Source organism: Cervus elaphus, chromosome 1 (genome assembly GCF_910594005.1).
Source record: "Cervus elaphus chromosome 1, mCerEla1.1, whole genome shotgun sequence".
NCBI classification, from domain to species: Eukaryota; Metazoa; Chordata; class Mammalia; order Artiodactyla; family Cervidae; genus Cervus; species Cervus elaphus.
In genome coordinates, this window is record NC_057815.1 from 2,700,436 (window position 1) to 2,719,876 (window position 19,441).

Sequence of the window (19,441 nt, forward strand, 5' to 3'; positions counted from 1 at the left end):
CCTCTAGCCTTTAAAGAGTGTTCTTGGGGTTTCTCTGGAGTGCCATGAAGGAAATCAAGCCTCCTTTCATGTGTGATGTGCAACACGGAATTGCTCTGCACGCAGTGCAGGGGAATCGGGCCTCATCTCGCGGCGAGGGGGAAGTCTCATGGTTTTTCTCGAGTTGCGGCGGGAACCTGGGGTATATTCTCGAGTTACGACGGGGATGGCCCTTCCGCACACGTGTTTGTTCAGCGACGTCAGGACTCCTGCCTAGTTACGAGGGACAACTCGGGATTCTCCTCGAGGCTTGGCAGGGCAATTGGGACGCCTCTCCAGCTGAGGCGGGAGACCAAGGGTTCCTTTCCACGTTCCACAGGAATCCTGGGACTCCTATCAAGTTTCACGAGGAGTCAGGCATCGTCTCCTTAGGAGGCACTGATCTCCGCGTACCTCTGGAGTTTTCAAAGGATGTGAGGCCTCCGGTCGCCATGAGGTGGGGAACTAGGTCTTTCTCTGTGGTCTCCACAGGGGATTCAGACATCCTTTCATCTTGGGAAATGCAAGACGAGCCTGCATTCAAGTCACTGCAGGGATATCCGGCGTTATTTCCCGTCAGGGAATCGCAGTGTCCATTCCACTTGAGGCCGCAAAATCAGGGTCCCACTCACATACCTAGAGCTGAGAGAAGCGTCCTCTTGATGTGCTTGTGGTAAGGTGGTTTCCTCTGGAGTCGAAGCCAGGGAATAACTTCTCATCTCGAGTTGATTTTTGGTCCAAGGAACTCTTTCGTGTGGCTACAGTGACCTCAGGATCCCTCTAGCCATGAAACAGTGTTCTTGGGGTTTCTCTGGAGTGCCATCAAGGAAATCGAGGCTCCTTTCATGTGTGATGTACAACACGGAATTGCTCTGCACGCAGTGCAGGGGAATCGGGCCTCATCTCGCGGCGAGGGGGAAGTCTCATGGTTTTTCTCGAGTTGCAGCGGGAACCTGGGGTATATTCTCGAGTTACGACGGGGATGGCCCTTCCACACACGTGTTTGTTCAGCGACGTCAGGACTCCTGCCTAGTTGCGAGGGACAACTCGGGATTCTCCTCGAGGCTTGGCAGGGCAATTGGGACGCCTCTCCAGCTGAGGCGAGAGACCAAGGGTCCCTTTCCACGTGCCACAGGAATCCTGGGACTCCTAACAAATTTCACTAGGAGTCAGGCATCGTCTCCTTTGGAGGCACTGATCTCCTCGTACCTCTGCAGTTTTCAAAGGATGTGAGTCCTCCGGTCACGATGAGGTGGGGAACTAGGTCTTTCTCTGTGGTCTCCACAGGGGATTCAGACATCCTTTCATCTTGGGAGATGCAAGACGCGCCTGCATTCAAGTCACTGCAGGGATATCCGGCCTTATTTCGAGTCAGGGCATCGCAGTGTCCATTCCACTTGAGGCCGCAAACTCAGGGTCCCTCTCACATACCTAGAGCTGAGAGAAGCCTCTCTTGAGGTGCTTGTGGTAAGGTGGTATTCCTCTGGAGTCAAAGCCAGGGACTAACCTCTCATCTCGAGTTGATTCTTGGTCCACGGAGCTCTTTCGTGTTGCTACAGTGACCTCAGGATCCCTCTAGCCTTTAAAGAGTGTTCTTGGGGTTTCTCCGGAGTGCCATGAAGGAAATCAAGCCTCCTTTCATGTGTGATGTGCAACACGGAATTACTCTGCATGCAGTGCAGGGGAATCGGGCCTCATCTCGCGATGAGGGGGAAGACTCATGGTTTTTCTCGAGTTGCGGCGAGAACCTGGGGTATATTCTCGAGTTACGACGGGGATGACCCTTCCACCCACGTGTTTATTCAGCGAAGACAGGACTCATGCCTAGTTGCTAGGTACAACTCGGGATTTTCCTCGAGGATTGGCAGGGCAATTGGAACGCCTCTCCAGCTGAGTGGGAGACCAAGTATCCCTTTCAACGTGCCACAGGAATCCTGGGACTCCTATCAAGTTTCACGAGGAGTCAGGCATCGTCTCCTTTTGAGGCACTGATTTCCGCGTACCTCTGGAGTTTTCAAAGGATGTGAGGCCTCTGGTCGCCATGAAGTGGGGAACTAGGTTTTTCTCTGTGGTCTCCACAGGGGATTCAGACACCCTTTCATCTTGGGAGATGCAAGACGAGCCTGCATTCAAGTCACTGCAGGGATATCCGGCCTTATTTCGCGTCAGGGCATCGCAGTGTCCATTCCACTTGAGGCCGCAAACTCAGGGTCCTTCTCACATACCTAGAGCTGAGAGAAGCCTCCTCTTGAGGTGCTTGTGGTAAGGTGGTATTCCTCTGGAGTCGAAGCCAGGGACTAACCTCTCATCTCCAGTTGATTTGTGGTCCACGGAGCTCTTTCGTGTTGCTACGGTGACCTTAGGATCCCTCTAGCCTTGAAACAGTGTTCCTGGGGTTTCTCTGGAGTGCCATCAAGGAAATCAAGGCTCCTTCCATGTGTGATGTGCAACACGGAATTGCTCTGCACGCAGAGCAGGGGAATCGGGCCTCAATTTGCGGCGAGGGGGAAGTCTCATGGTTTTTCTCGAGTTGCGGCGGGAACCTGGGGTATATTCTCGAGTTACGACGGGGATGTCACTTCCACACACGTGTTTCTTCAGCGACGTCAGGACTCCTGCCTAGTTGCGAGGGACAACTCGGGATTCTCCTCGAGGCTTGGCAGGGCAATTGGGACGCCTCTCCAGCTGAGGCGGGAGACCAAGGGTCCCTTTCCACGTGCCACAGGAATCCTGGGACTCCTATCAAGTTTCACGAGGAGCCAGGCATCGTCTCCTATGGAGGCACTGACCTCTGCGTTCCTCTGGAATTTTCAAAGATGTGAGGCCTCCGGTCGCGATGAGGTGGGGAACTAGGTCTTTCTCTGTTGTCTCCACAGGGGATTCAGACATCCTTTCGTCTTGGGAGATGCAAGACGAGCCTGCATTTAAGTCACTGCAGGGATATCCGGCCTTATTTCGAGTCAGGGCATCGCGGTGACCATTCCACTTGAGGCCGCAAACTCAGGGTCCCTCTCACATACCTAGAGCTGAGAGAAGCCTCCTCTTGAGGTGCTTGTGGTAAGGTGGTATTCCTCTGGAGTCGAAGCCAGGGACTACCCTCTCATCTCGAGTTGATTTTTAGTCCACGGAGCTCTTTCGTATTGCTACAGTGACCTCAGGATCCCTCTAGCCTTTAAAGAGTGTTCTTGGGGTTTCTCTGGAGTGCCATCAAGGAAATCAAGGCTCCTTTCATGTGTGATGTGCAACACGGAATTGCTCTGCATGCAGTGGAGGGGAATCGGGCCTCATCTCGCGGCGAGGGGGAAGTCTCATGGTTTTTCTCGAGTTGCGGCGGGAACCTGGGGTATATTCTCGAGTTACGACGGGGATGGCCCTTCCACCCACGTGTTTGTTCAGCGACGTCAGGACTCCTGCCTAGTTGCGAGGGACAACTCGGGATTCTCCTCGAGGCTTGGCAGGGCCATTGGGACGCCTCTCCAGCTGAGGCGGGAGACCAAGGGTCCCTTTCCACGTGCCACAGGAATCCTGGGACTCCTATCAAGTTTCACGAGGAGTCAGGCATCGTCTCCTTTGGAGGCACTGATCTCCGTGTACCTCTGGAGTTTTCAAAGTATGTGAGGCCTCCGGTCGCGATGAGGTGGGGAACTAGGTATTTCTCTGTGGTCTCCACAGGGGATTCAGACATCCTTTCGTCTTGGGAGATGCAAGACGAGCCTGCATTCAAGTCACTGCAGGGATATCCGGCCTTATTTCGAGTCAGGGCATCGCGGGGTCCATTCCACTTGAGGCCGCAAACTCAGGGTCCCTCTCACATACCTAGAGCTGAGAAAAGCCTCCTCTGAGGTGCTTGTGGTAAGGTGGTTTCCTCTGGAGTCGAAGCCAGGGACTAACCTCTCATCTCGAGTTGATTTTTGGTCCACGGAGCTCTTTCGAGTTGCTACAGTGACCTCAGGATGCCTCTAGCCTTGAAACAGTGTTCTTGGGTTTTCTCTGGAGTGCCATCAAGGAAATCAAGGCTCCTTTCATGTGTGATATGCAACACGGAATTGCTCTGCACGCAGTGCAGGGGAATCGGGCCTCATCTCGCGGCGAGGGGGAAGTCTCATGGTTTTTCTCGAGTTGCGGCGGGAACCTGGGGTATATTCTCGAGTTACGACGGGGATGGCCCTTCCACACACGTGTTTCTTCAGCGACGTCAGGACTCCTGCCTATTTGCGAGGGACAACTCGGGATTCTCCTCGAGGCTTGGCAGGGCAATTGGGACGCCTCTCCAGCTGAGGCGGGAGACCAAGGGTCCCTTTTCACGTGCCACAGGAATCCTGGGACTCCTATCAAATTTCACTAGGAGTCAGGCATCGTCTCCTTTGGAGGCACTGATCTCCGCGTCCCTCTGGAGTTTTCAAAGGATGTGAGGCCTCCGGTCACGATGAGGTGGGGAACTAGGTCTTTCTCTGTGGTCTCCACAGGGGATTCAGACATCCTTTCGTCTTGGGAGATGCAAGACGAGCCTGCATTCAAGTCACTGCAGGGATATCCGGCCTTATTTCGAGTCAGGTCATCGCAGTGTCCATTCCACTTGAGGCCGCAAATTCAGGGTCCCTCTCACATACCTAGAGCTGAGAGAAGCCTCCTCTTGAGGTGCGTGTGGTAAGGTGGTATTCCTCTGGAGTCGAAACCAGGGACTAACCTCTCATCTCGAGTTGATTTGTGGTCCACGGAGCTCTTTCGTGTTGCTACAGTGACCTCAGGATCCCTCTAGCCTTTAAAGAGTGTTCTTGGGGTTTCTCTGGAGTGCCATGAAGGAAATCAAGCCTCCTTTCATGTGTGATGTGCAACACGGAATTGCTCTGCACGCAGTGCAGGGGAATCGGGCCTCATCTCGCGGCGAGGGGGAAGTCTCATGGTTTTTCTCGAGTTGCGGCGGGAACCTGGGGTATATTCTCGAGTTACGACGGGGATGGCCCTTCCGCACACGTGTTTGTTCAGCGACGTCAGGACTCCTGCCTAGTTACGAGGGACAACTCGGGATTCTCCTCGAGGCTTGGCAGGGCAATTGGGACGCCTCTCCAGCTGAGGCGGGAGACCAAGGGTTCCTTTCCACGTTCCACAGGAATCCTGGGACTCCTATCAAGTTTCACGAGGAGTCAGGCATCGTCTCCTTAGGAGGCACTGATCTCCGCGTACCTCTGGAGTTTTCAAAGGATGTGAGGCCTCCGGTCGCCATGAGGTGGGGAACTAGGTCTTTCTCTGTGGTCTCCACAGGGGATTCAGACATCCTTTCATCTTGGGAAATGCAAGACGAGCCTGCATTCAAGTCACTGCAGGGATATCCGGCGTTATTTCCCGTCAGGGAATCGCAGTGTCCATTCCACTTGAGGCCGCAAAATCAGGGTCCCACTCACATACCTAGAGCTGAGAGAAGCGTCCTCTTGATGTGCTTGTGGTAAGGTGGTTTCCTCTGGAGTCGAAGCCAGGGAATAACTTCTCATCTCGAGTTGATTTTTGGTCCAAGGAACTCTTTCGTGTGGCTACAGTGACCTCAGGATCCCTCTAGCCATGAAACAGTGTTCTTGGGGTTTCTCTGGAGTGCCATCAAGGAAATCGAGGCTCCTTTCATGTGTGATGTACAACACGGAATTGCTCTGCACGCAGTGCAGGGGAATCGGGCCTCATCTCGCGGCGAGGGGGAAGTCTCATGGTTTTTCTCGAGTTGCAGCGGGAACCTGGGGTATATTCTCGAGTTACGACGGGGATGGCCCTTCCACACACGTGTTTGTTCAGCGACGTCAGGACTCCTGCCTAGTTGCGAGGGACAACTCGGGATTCTCCTCGAGGCTTGGCAGGGCAATTGGGACGCCTCTCCAGCTGAGGCGAGAGACCAAGGGTCCCTTTCCACGTGCCACAGGAATCCTGGGACTCCTATCAAATTTCACTAGGAGTCAGGCATCGTCTCCTTTGGAGGCACTGATCTCCTCGTACCTCTGGAGTTTTCAAAGGATGTGAGTCCTCCGGTCACGATGAGGTGGGGAACTAGGTCTTTCTCTGTGGTCTCCACAGGGGATTCAGACATCCTTTCATCTTGGGAGATGCAAGACGCGCCTGCATTCAAGTCACTGCAGGCATATCCGGCCTTATTTCGAGTCAGGGCATCGCAGTGTCCATTCCACTTGAGGCCGCAAACTCAGGGTCCCTCTCACATACCTAGAGCTGAGAGAAGCCTCTCTTGAGGTGCTTGTGGTAAGGTGGTATTCCTCTGGAGTCAAAGCCAGGGACTAACCTCTCATCTCGAGTTGATTCTTGGTCCACGGAGCTCTTTCGTGTTGCTACAGTGACCTCAGGATCCCTCTAGCCTTTAAAGAGTGTTCTTGGGGTTTCTCCGGAGTGCCATGAAGGAAATCAAGCCTCCTTTCATGTGTGATGTGCAACACGGAATTACTCTGCATGCAGTGCAGGGGAATCGGGCCTCATCTCGCGATGAGGGGGAAGACTCATGGTTTTTCTCGAGTTGCGGCGAGAACCTGGGGTATATTCTCGAGTTACGACGGGGATGACCCTTCCACCCACGTGTTTATTCAGCGAAGACAGGACTCATGCCTAGTTGCTAGGTACAACTCGGGATTTTCCTCGAGGATTGGCAGGGCAATTGGAACGCCTCTCCAGCTGAGTGGGAGACCAAGTATCCCTTTCAACGTGCCACAGGAATCCTGGGACTCCTATCAAGTTTCACGAGGAGTCAGGCATCGTCTCCTTTTGAGGCACTGATTTCCGCGTACCTCTGGAGTTTTCAAAGGATGTGAGGCCTCTGGTCGCCATGAAGTGGGGAACTAGGTTTTTCTCTGTGGTCTCCACAGGGGATTCAGACACCCTTTCATCTTGGGAGATGCAAGACGAGCCTGCATTCAAGTCACTGCAGGGATATCCGGCCTTATTTCGCGTCAGGGCATCGCAGTGTCCATTTCACTTGAGGCCGCAAACTCAGGGTCCTTCTCACATACCTAGAGCTGAGAGAAGCCTCCTCTTGAGGTGCTTGTGGTAAGGTGGTATTCCTCTGGAGTCGAAGCCAGGGACTAACCTCTCATCTCCAGTTGATTTGTGGTCCACGGAGCTCTTTCGTGTTGCTACGGTGACCTTAGGATCCCTCTAGCCTTGAAACAGTGTTCCTGGGGTTTCTCTGGAGTGCCATCAAGGAAATCAAGGCTCCTTCCATGTGTGATGTGCAACACGGAATTGCTCTGCACGCAGAGCAGGGGAATCGGGCCTCAATTTGCGGCGAGGGGGAAGTCTCATGGTTTTTCTCGAGTTGCGGCGGGAACCTGGGGTATATTCTCGAGTTACGACGGGGATGTCACTTCCACACACGTGTTTCTTCAGCGACGTCAGGACTCCTGCCTAGTTGCGAGGGACAACTCGGGATTCTCCTCGAGGCTTGGCAGGGCAATTGGGACGCCTCTCCAGCTGAGGCGGGAGACCAAGGGTCCCTTTCCACGTGCCACAGGAATCCTGGGACTCCTATCAAGTTTCACGAGGAGCCAGGCATCGTCTCCTATGGAGGCACTGACCTCTGCGTTCCTCTGGAATTTTCAAAGACGTGAGGCCTCCGGTCGCGATGAGGTGGGGAACTAGGTCTTTCTCTGTTGTCTCCACAGGGGATTCAGACATCCTTTCGTCTTGGGAGATGCAAGACGAGCCGGCATTTAAGTCACTGCAGGGATATCCGGCCTTATTTCGAGTCAGGGCATCGCGGTGACCATTCCACTTGAGGCCGCAAACTCAGGGTCCCTCTCACATACCTAGAGCTGAGAGAAGCCTCCTCTTGAGGTGCTTGTGGTAAGGTGGTATTCCTCTGGAGTCGAAGCCAGGGACTACCCTCTCATCTCGAGTTGATTTTTAGTCCACGGAGCTCTTTCGTATTGCTACAGTGACCTCAGGATCCCTCTAGCCTTTAAAGAGTGTTCTTGGGGTTTCTCTGGAGTGCCATGAAGGAAATCAAGCCTCCTTTCATGTGTGATGTGCAACACGGAATTGCTCTGCACGCAGTGCAGGGGAATCGGGCCTCATCTCGCGGCGAGGGGGAAGTCTCATGGTTTTTCTCGAGTTGCGGCGGGAACGTGGGGTATATTCTCGAGTTACGATGGGGATCACCCTTCCACACACGTGTTTGTTCAGCGACGTCAGGACTCCTGCCTAGTTGTGAGGGACAACTCGGGATTCTCCTCGAGGCTTTGCAGGGCAATTGGGACGCCTCTCCAGCTGAGGCGGGAGACCAAGGGTCCCTTTCCACGTTCCACAGGAATCCTGGGACTCCTATCAAGTTTCACGAGGAGTCAGGCATCGTCTCCTTAGGAGGCACTGATCTCCGCGTACCTCTGGAGTTTTCAAAGGATGTGAGGCCTCCGGTCGCCATGAGGTGGGGAACTAGGTCTTTCTCTGTGGTCTCCACAGGGGATTCAGACATCCTTTCATCTTGGGAAATGCAAGACGAGCCTGCATTCAAGTCACTGCAGGGATATCCGGCGTTATTTCCCGTCAGGGAATCGCAGTGTCCATTCCACTTGAGGCCGCAAAATCAGGGTCCCACTCACATACCTAGAGCTGAGAGAAGTGTTCTCTTGATGTGCTTGTGGTAAGGTGGTTTCCTCTGGAGTCGAAGCCAGGGAATAACTTCTCATCTCGAGTTGATTTTTGGTCCAAGGAACTCTTTCGTGTGGCTACAGTGACCTCAGGATCCCTCTAGCCATGAAACAGTGTTCTTGGGGTTTCTCTGGAGTGCCATCAAGGAAATCGAGGCTCCTTTCATGTGTGATGTGCAACACGGAATTGCTCTGCATGCAGTGCAGGGGAATCGGGCCTCATCTCGCGGCGAGGGGGAAGTCTCATGGTTTTTCTCGAGTTGCAGCGGGAACCTGGGGTATATTCTCGAGTTCCGACGGGGATGGCCCTTCCACACACGTGTTTGTTCAGCGACGTCAGGACTCCTGCCTAGTTGCGAGGGACAACTCGGGATTCTCCTCGAGGCTTGGCAGGGCAATTGGGACGCCTCTCCAGCTGAGGCGGGAGACCAAGGGTCCCTTTCCACGTGCCACAGGAATCCTGGGACTCCTAACAAATTTCACTAGGAGTCAGGCATCGTCTCCTTTGGAGGCACTGATCTCCTCGTACCTCTGCAGTTTTCAAAGGATGTGAGGCCTCCGGTCACGATGAGGTGGGGAACTAGGTCTTTCTCTGTGGTCTCCACAGGGGATTCAGACATCCTTTCATCTTGGGAGATGCAAGACGCGCCTGCATTCAAGTCACTGCAGGGATATCCGGCCTTATTTCGAGTCAGGGCATCGCAGTGTCCATTCCACTTGAGGCCGCAAACTCAGGGTCCCTCTCACATACCTAGAGCTGAGAGAAGCCTCTCTTGAGGTGCTTGTGGTAAGGTGGTATTCCTCTGGAGTCAAAGCCAGGGACTAACCTCTCATCTCGAGTTGATTCTTGGTCCACGGAGCTCTTTCGTGTTGCTACAGTGACCTCAGGATCCCTCTAGCCTTTAAAGAGTGTTCTTGGGGTTTCTCCGGAGTGCCATGAAGGAAATCAAGCCTCCTTTCATGTGTGATGTGCAACACGGAATTGCTCTGCATGCAGTGCAGGGGAATCGGGCCTCATCTCGCGGTGAGGGGGAAGTCTCATGGTTTTTCTCGAGTTGCGGCGGGAACCTGGTGTATATTCTCGAGTTACGACGGGGATGTCACTTCCACACACGTGTTTCTTCAGCGACGTCAGGACTCCTACCTAGTTGCGAGGGACAACTCGGGATTCTCCTCGAGGCTTGGCAGGGCAATTGGGACGCCTCTCCAGCTGAGGCGGGAGACCAAGGGTCCCTTTCCACGTGCCACAGTAATCCTGGGACTCCTATCAAGGTTCACGAGGAGTCAGGCATCGTCTCCTTTGGAGGCACTGACCTCTGTGTTCCTCTGGAATTTTCAAAGATGTGAGGCCTCCGGTCGCGATGAGGTGGGGAACTAGGTCTTTCTCTGTTGCCTCCACAGGGGATTCAGACATCCTTTCGTCTTGGGAGATGCAAGACGAGCCTGCATTCAAGTCACTGCAGGGATATCCGGCCTTATTTCGAGTCAGGGCATCGCGGTGTCCATTCCACTTGAGGCCGCAAACTCAGGGTCCCTCTCACATACCTAGAGCTGAAATTAGCCTCCTCTTGAGGTGCTTGTGGTAAGGTGGTATTCCTCTGGAGTCGAAGCCAGGGAGTACCCTCTCATCTCGAGTTGATTTTTGGTCCACGGAGCACTTTCGTATTGCTAGAGTGACCTCAGGATCCCTCTAGCCTTTAAAGAGTGTTCTTGGGGTTTCTCTGGAGTGCCATGAAGGAAATCAAGCCTCCTTTCATGTGTGATGTGCCACACGGAATTGCTCTGCACACAGTGCAGGGGAATCGGGCCTCATCTCGCGGCGAGGGGGAAATCTCATGGTTTTTCTCGAGTTGCGGCGGGAACCTGGGTTATATTCTCGAGTTACGACGGGGATGGCCCTTCCACACACGTGTTTGTTGAGCGACGTCAGGACTCCTGCCTAGTTGTGAGGGACAACTCGGGATTCTCCTCGAGGCTTGGCAGGGCAATTGGGACGCCTCTCCAGCTGAGGCGGGAGACCAAGGGTCCCTTTCCACGTTCCACAGGAATCCTGGGACTCCTATCAAGTTTCACGAGGAGTCAGGCATCGTCTCCTTTGGAGGCACTGATCTCCTCGTACCTCTGGAGTTTTCAAAGGATGTGAGGCCTCCGGTCACGATGAGGTGGGGAACTAGGTATTTCTCTGTGGTCTCCACAGGGGATTCAGACATCCTTTCATCTTGGGAGATGCAAGACGCGCCTGCATTCAAGTCACTGCAGGGATATCCGGCCTTATTTCGAGTCAGGGCATCGCAGTGTCCATTCAACTTGAGGCCGCAAACTCAGGGTCCCTCTCACATACTTAGAGCTGAGAGAAGCCTCCTCTTGAGGTGCTTGTGGTAAGGTGGTATTCCTCTGGAGTCAAAGCCAGGGACTAACCTCTCATCTCGAGTTGATTTTTGGTCCACGGAGCTCTTTCCTGTTGCTACAGTGACCTCAGGATCCCTCTAGCCTTGAAACAGTGTTCTTGGGGTTTCTCTGGAGTGCCATCAAGGAAATGAAGGCTCCTTTCATGTGTGATGTGCAACACGGAATTGCTCTGCACGCAAAGCAGGGGAATCGGGCCTCATCTCGCGGCGAGTGGGAAGTCTCATGGTTTTTCTCGAGTTGCGGCGGGAACCTGGGGTATATTCTCGAGTTACGACGGGGATGGCCCTTCCACCCACGTGTTTGTTCAGCGACGTCAGGACTCCTGCCTAGTTGCGAGGGACAGCTCGGGATTCTCCTTGAGGCTTGGCAGGGCAATTGGGACGCCTCTCCAGCTGAGGCGGGAGACCAAGGGTCCCTTTCCACGTGCCACAGGAATCCTGGGACTCCTAAGAAGTTTCACTAGGAGTCAGGCATCGTCTCCTTTGGAGGCACTGATCTCCGCGTACCTCTGGAGTTTTCAAAGGATGTGAGGCCTCCGGTCGCGATGAGGTGGGGAACTAGGTCTTTCTCTGTGGTCTCCACAGGGGATTCAGACATCCTTTCATCTTGGGAGATGCAAGACGAGCCTGCATTCAAGTCAGTGCACGGATATCCGGCGTTATTTCGCGTCAGGGCATCGCAGTGACCATTTCACTTGAGGCCGCAAAATCAGGGTCCCTCTCACATACCTAGAGCTGAGAGAAGCCTCCTCTTGAGGTGCTTGTGGTAAGGTGGTATTCCTCTGGAGTCGAAGCCAGGGACTAACCTCTCATCTCGAGTTGATTTTTGGTCCACGGAGCTCTTTCCTGTTGCTACAGTGACCTCAGGATCCCTCTAGCCTTGAAACAGTGTTCTTGGGGTTTCTCTGGAGTGCCATCAAGGAAATCAAGGCTCCTTTCATGTGTGATGTGCAACACGGAATTGCTCTGCACACAGTGCAGGGGAATCGGGCCTCATCTAGCGGCGAGGGGGAAGTCTCATGGCTTTTCTCGAGTTGCGGCGGGAACCTGGGGTATATTCTCGAGTTACGACGGGGATGGCCCTTCCACCCACGTGTTTGTTCAGCGACGTCAGGACTCCTGCCTAGTTGTGAGGGACAACTCGGGATTCTCCTTGAGGCTTGGCAGGGCAATTGGGCCGCCTCTCCAGCTGAGGCGGGAGACCAAGGGTCCCTTTCCACGTGCCACAGGAATCCTGGGACTCCTATCAAGTTTCACGAGGAGTCAGGCATCGTCTCCTTTGGAGGCACTGATGTCCACACACCTCTGGAGTTTTCAAAGGATGTGAGGCCTCTGGTAGCCATGAAGTGGGGAACTAGGTATTTCTCTGTGGTCTCCACAGGGGATTCAGACATCCTTTCGTCTTGCGAGATGCAAGACGAGCCTGCATTCAAGTCACTGCAGGGATATCCGGCCTTATTTCGCGTCAGGGCATCGCAGTGTCCATTCCACTTGAGGCCGCAAACTCAGGGTCCCTATCACATACCTAGAGCTGAGAGAAGCCTCCTCTTGAGGTGCTTGTGATAAGGTGGTATCCCTCTGGAGTCGAAGCAAGGGACTAACCTCTCATCTCGAGTTGATTTTTGGTCCACGGAGCACTTTCGTGTTGCTACAGTGTCCTCAGGATCCCTCTAGCCTTGAAACAGTGTTCTTGGGCTTTCTCTGGAGTGCCATCAAGGAAATCAAGGCTCCTTTCATGTGTGATGTGCAACAAGGAACTGCTCTGCACGCAGTGCAGGGGATCGGGCCTCAATTTGCGGCGAGGGGGAAGTCTCATAATTTTTCTCGAGTTGCGGCGGGAACCTGGGGTATATTCTCGAGTTCCGACGGGGATGGCCCTTCCACACACGTGTTTGTTCAGCGACGTCAGAACTCCTGCCTAGTTGCGAGGGACAACCCGGGATTCTCCTCGAGGCATGGCAGGGCAATTGGGACGCCTCTCCAGCTGAGGCGGGAGACCAAGGGTCCCTTTCCACGTGCCACAGGAATCCTGGGACTCCTAAGAAGTTTCACTAGGAGTCAGGCATCGTCGCCTTTGGAGGCACTGATCTCCGTGTACCTCTGGAGTTTTCAAAGGATGTGAGGCCTCCGGTCGCGATGAGGTGGGGAACTAGGTCTTTCTCTGTGGTCTCCACAGGGGATTCAGACATCCTTTCGTCTTGGGAGATGCAAGACGAGCCTGCATTCAAGTCACTGCAGGGATATCCGACCTTATTTCGAGTCAGGGCATCGCGGTGTCCATTCCACTTGAGGCCGCAAACTCAGGGTCCCTCTCACATACCTAGAGCTGAGAGAAGCCTCCTCTTGAGGTGCTTGTGGTAAGGTGGTATTCCTCTGGAGTCGAAGCCAGGGACTAACCTCTCATCTCGAGTTGATTTTTGGTCCACGGAGCTCTTTCGTGTTGCTACAGTGACCTCAGGATCCCTCTAGCCTTGAAACAGTGTTCTTGGGGTTTCTCTGGAGTGCCATCAAGGAAATCAAGGCTCCTTTCATGTGTGATGTGCAACACGGAATTGCTCTGCATGCAGTGCAGGGGAATCGGGCCTCATCTCGCAGCGAGGGGGAAGTCTCATGGTTTTTCTCGAGTTGCGGTGGGAACCTGGGGCATAGTCTCGAGTTACGACGGGGATGGCCCTTCCACACACGTGTTTGTTCAGCGACGTCAGGACTCCTGCCTAGTTGCGAGGGACAACTCGGGATTCTCCTCGAGGCTTGGCAGGGCAATTGGGACGCCTCTCCAGCTGAGGCGGGAGACCAAGGGTCCCTTTCCACGTGCCACAGGAATCCTGGGACTGCTATCAAGTTTCACGAGGAGTCAGGCATCGTCTCCTTAGGAGGCACTGATCTCCGCGTACCTCTGGAGTTTTCAAAGATGTGAGGCCTCCGGTCGTGATGAGGTGGGGAACTAGGTCTTTCTCTGTGGTCTCCACAGGGGATTCAGACATCCTTTCGTCTTGGGAGATGCAAGACGAGCCTGCATTCAAGTCACTGCAGGGATATCCGGCCTTATTTCGAGTCAGGGCATCGCAGTGTCCATTCCACTTGAGGCCGCAAACTCAGGGTCCCTCTCACATATCTAGAGCTGAGAGAAGCCTCCTCTTGACGTGCTTGTGGTAAGGTGGTATTCCTCTGGAGTCGAAGCCATGGACTAACCTCTCATCTCCAGTTGATTTGTGGTCCACGGAGCTCTTTCGTGTTGCTACAGTGACCTCAGGATGCCTCTAGCCTTGAAACAGTGTTCTTGGGGTTTCTCTGGAGTGCCATCAAGGAAATCAAGGCTCCTTTCATGTGTGATGTGCAACACGGAATTGCTCTGCACGCAGTGCAGGGGAATCGGGCCTCATCTCGCGGCGAGGGGGAAGTCTCATGATTTTTCTCGAGTTGTGGCGGGAACCTGGGGTATATTCTCGAGTTATGACGGGAATGGCACTTTCACACAAGTGTTTGTTCAGCGACGGCGGGACTCCTGCCTAGTTGCGAGGGACAACTCGGGATTCTCCTCGAGGCTTGGCAGGGCAATTGGGACGCCTCTCCAGCTGAGGCGGGAGACCAAGGGTCCCTTTCCACGTGCCACAGGAATCCTGGGAATCCTATCAAGTTTCACGAGGAGTCAGGCATCGTCTCCTTTGGAGGCACTGATCTCCGTGTACCTCTGGAGTTTTCAAAGTATGTGAGGCCTCCGGTCGCGATGAGGTGTGGAACTAGGTATTTCTCTGTGGTCTCCACAGGGGATTCAGACATCCTTTCGTCTTGGGAGATGCAAGACGAGCCTGCATTCAAGTCACTGCAGGGATATCCGGCCTTATTTCGAGTCAGGGCATCGCGGGGTCCCTTAACTTGAGGCCGCAAACTCAGGGTCCCTCTCACATACCTAGAGCTGAGAAAAGCCTCCTCTGAGGTGCTTGTGGTAAGGTGGTTTCCTCTGGAGTCGAAGCCAGGGACTAACCTCTCATCTCGAGTTGATTTTTGGTCCACGGAGCTCTTTCGTGTTGCTACAGTGACCTCAGGATCCCTCTAGCCTTGAAACAGTGTTCTTGGGTTTTCTCTGGAGTGCCATCAAGGAAATCAAGGCTCCTTTCATGTGTGATGTGCAACACGGAATTGCTCTGCACGCAGTGCAGGGGAATCGGGCCTCATCTCGCGGCGAGGGGGAAGTCTCATCGTTTTTCTCGAGTTGCGGCGGGGATGGCTCTTCCACACATGTGTTTGTTCAGCGACGTCAGGACTCCTGCCTAGTTGCGAGGGACAACTCGGGATTCTCCTCGAGGCTTGGCAGGGCAATTGGGACGCCTCTCCAGCTGAGGCGGGAGACCAAGGGTCCCTTTCCACGTGCCACAGGAATCCTGCGACTCCTATCAAATTTCACTAGGAGTCAGGCATCGTCTCCTTTGGAGGCACTGATCTCCGCGTCCCTCTGGAGTTTTCAAAGGATGTGAGGCCTCCGGTCGCGATGAGGTGGGCAACTAGGTCTTTCTCTGTGGTCTCCACAGGGGATTCAGACATCCTTTCGTCTTGGGAGATGCAAGACGAGCCTGCATTCAAGTCACTGCAGGGATATCCGGCCTTATTTCGAGTCAGGGCATCGCAGTGTCCATTCCACTTGAGGCCGCAAACTCAGGGTCCCTCTCACATACCTAGAGCTGAGAGAAGCCTCCTCTTGAGGAGCGTGTGGTAAGGTGGTATTCCTCTGGAGTCGAAGCCAGGGACTAACCTCTCATCTCGAGTTGATTCTTGGTCCACGGAGCTCTTTCGTGTTGCTACAGTGACCTCAGGATCCCTCTAGCCTTTAAAGAGTGTTCTTGGGGTTTCTCTAGAGTGCCATGAAGGAAATCAAGCCTCCTTTCATGTGTGATGTGCAACACGGAATTACTCTGCACGCAGTGCAGGGGAATCGGGCCTCATCTCGCAGCGAGGGGGAAGTCTCATGGTTTTTCTCGAGTTGTGGCGGGAACCTGGGGTATATTCTCGAGTTACGACGGGGATGGCCCTTCCACACACGTGTTTGTTCAGCGACGTCAGGACTCCTGCCTAGTTGTGAGGGACAACTCGGGATTCTCCTCGAGGCTTGGCAGGGCAATTGGGACGCCTCTCCAGCTGAGGCGGGAGACCAAGGGTCCCTTTCCACGTTCCACAGGAATCCTGGGACTCCTATCAAGTTTCACGAGGAGTCAGGCATCGTCTCCTTTGGAGGCACTGATCTTCGCGTACCTCTGGATTTTTCAAAGGATGTGAGGCCTCCGGTCACGATGAGGTGGGGAACTAGGTCTTTCTCTGTGGTCTCCACAGGGGATTCAGACATCCTTTCGTCTTGGGAGATGCAAGACGAGCCTGCATTCAAGTCACTGCAGGGATATCCGGCCTTATTTCGAGTCAGGGCATCGCGGTGTCCATTCCACTTGAGGCCGCAAACTCAGGGTCCCTCTCAAATACCTAGAGCTGAGAGAAGCCTCCTCTTGAGGTGCTTGTGGTAAGGTGGTAATCCTCTGGAGTCGAAACCAGGGACTAACCTCTCATCTCGAGTTGATTTGTGGTCCACGGAGCTCTTTCGTGTTGCTACAGTGACCTCAGGATCCCTCTAGCCTTGAAACAGTGTTCTTGGGGTTTCTCTGGAGTGCCATCAAGGAAATCAAGGCTCCTTTCATGTGTGATATGCAACACGGAATTGCTCTGCACGCAGTGCAGGGGAATCGGGCCTCATCTCGCGGCGAGGGGGAAGTCTCATGGTTTTTCTCGATTTGCAGCAGGAACCTGGGGTATATTCTCGAGTTACGACGGGGATGGCCCTTCCACACACGTGTTTGTTCAGCGACGTCAGGACTCCTGCCTACTTGCGAGGGACAACTCGGGATTCTCCTCGAGGCTTGGCAGGGCAATTGGGACGCCTCTCCAGCTGAGGCGGGAGACCAAGGGTCCCTTTCCACGTGCCACAGGAATCCTGGGACTCCTATCAAGTTTCACGAGGAGTCAGGCATCGTCTCCTTTGGAGGCACTGATCTCCGCGTACCTCTGGAGTTTTCAAAGGATGTGAGGCCTCCGGTCGCGATGAGGTGGGGAACTAGGTCTTTCTCTGTGGTTTCCACAGGGGATTCAGACATCCTTTCATCTTGGGAAATGCAAGACGAGCCTGCATTCAAATCACTGCAGGGATATCCGGCATTATTTCCCGTCAGGGAATCGCAGTGTCCATTCCACTTGAGGCCGCAAAATCAGGGTCCCACTCACATACCTAGAGCTGAGATAAGCCTCCTCTTGAGGTGCTTGTGGTAAGGTGGTTTCCTCTGGAGTCGAAGCCAGGGAATAACTTCTCATCTCGAGTTGATTTTTGGTCCACGGAACTCTTTCGTGTGGCTACAGTGACCTCAGGATCCCTCTAGCCATGAAACAGTGTTCTTGGGGTTTCTCTGGAGTGCCATCAAGGAAATCGAGGCTCCTTTCATGTGTGATGTGCAACACGGAATTGCTCTGCACGCAGTGCAGGGGAATCGGGCCTCATCTCGCAGCGAGGGGGAAGTCTCATGGTTTTTCTCGAGTTGCGGTGGGAACCTGGGGCATATTCTCGAGTTACGACGGGGATGGACCTTCCACACACGTGTTTGTTCAGCGACGTCAGGACTCCTGCCTAGTTGCGAGGGACAACTCGGGATTCTCCTCGAGGCTTGGCAGGGCAATTGGGACGCCTCTCCAGGTGAGGCGGGAGACCAAGGGTCCCTTTCCACGTGCCACAGGATTCCTGGGACTCCTATCAAGTTTCACGAGGAGTCAGGCATCGTCTCCTTTGGAGGCACTGATCTCCGCGTACCTCTGGAGTTTTCAAAGGATGTGAGGCCTCCGGTCACGATGAGGTGGGGAACTAGGTCTTTCTCTGTGGTCTCCACAGGGGATTCAGACATCCTTTCGTCTTGGGAGATGCAAGACGAGCCTGCATTCAACTCACTGAAGGGATATCCGGCCTTATTTCGAGTCAGGGCATCGCAGTGTCCATTCCACTTGAGGCCGCAAACTCAGGGTCCCTCTCACATACCTAGAGCTGAGAGAAGCCTCCTCTTGAGGTGCTTGTGGTAAGGTGGTATTCCTCTGGAGTCGAAGCCAGGGACTAACCTCTAATCTCCAGTTGATTTGTGGTCCACGGACCTCTTTCGTGTTGCTACAGTGACTTCAGGATGCCTCTAGCCTTGAAACAGTGTTCTTGGGGTTTCTCTGGAGTGCCATCAAGGAAATCAAGGCTCCTTTCATGTGTGATGTGCAACACGGAATTGCTCTGCATGCAGTGGAGGGGAATCGGGCCTCATCTCGCGGCGAGGGGGAAGTCTCATGGTTTTTCTCGAGTTGCGGCGGGAACCTGGGGTATATTCTCGAGTTACGACGGGGATGGCCCTTCCACCCACGTGTTTGTTCAGCGACGTCAGGACTCCTGCCTAGTTGCGAGGGACAACTCGGGATTCTCCTCGAGGCTTGGCAGGGCCATTGGGACGCCTCTCCAGCTGAGGCGGGAGACCAAGGGTCCCTTTCCACGTGCCACAGGAATCCTGGGACTCCTATCAAGTTTCACGAGGAGTCAGGCATCGTCTCCTTTGGAGGCACTGATCTCCGTGTACCTCTGGAGTTTTCAAAGTATGTGAGGCCTCCGGTCGCGATGAGGTGGGGAACTAGGTCTTTCTCTGTGGTCTCCACAGGGGATTCAGACATCCTTTCGTCTTGGGAGATGCAAGACGAGCCTGCATTCAAGTCACTGCAGGGATATCCGGCCTTATTTCGAGTCAGGGCATCGCGGGGTCCATTCCACTTGAGGCCGCAAACTCAGGGTCCCTCTCACATACCTAGAGCTGAGAAAAGCCTCCTCTGAGGTGCTTGTGGTAAGGTGGTTTCCTCTGGAGTCGAAGCCAGGGACTAACCTCTCATCTCGAGTTGATTTTTGGTCCACGGAGCTCTTTCGAGTTGCTACAGTGACCTCAGGATGCCTCTAGCCTTGAAACAGTGTTCTTGGGTATTCTCTGGAGTGCCATCAAGGAAATCAAGGCTCCTTTCATGTGTGATATGCAACACGGAATTGCTCTGCACGCAGTGCAGGGGAATCGGGCCTCATCTCGCGGCGAGGGGGAAGTCTCATGGTTTTTCTCGAGTTGCGGCGGGAACCTGGGGTATATTCTCGAGTTACGACGGGGATGGCCCTTCCACACACGTGTTTCTTCAGCGACGTCAGGACTCCTGCCTATTTGCGAGGGACAACTCGGGATTCTCCTCGAGGCTTGGCAGGGCAATTGGGACGCCTCTCCAGCTGAGGCGGGAGACCAAGGGTCCCTTTTCACGTGCCACAGGAATCCTGGGACTCCTATCAAATTTCACTAG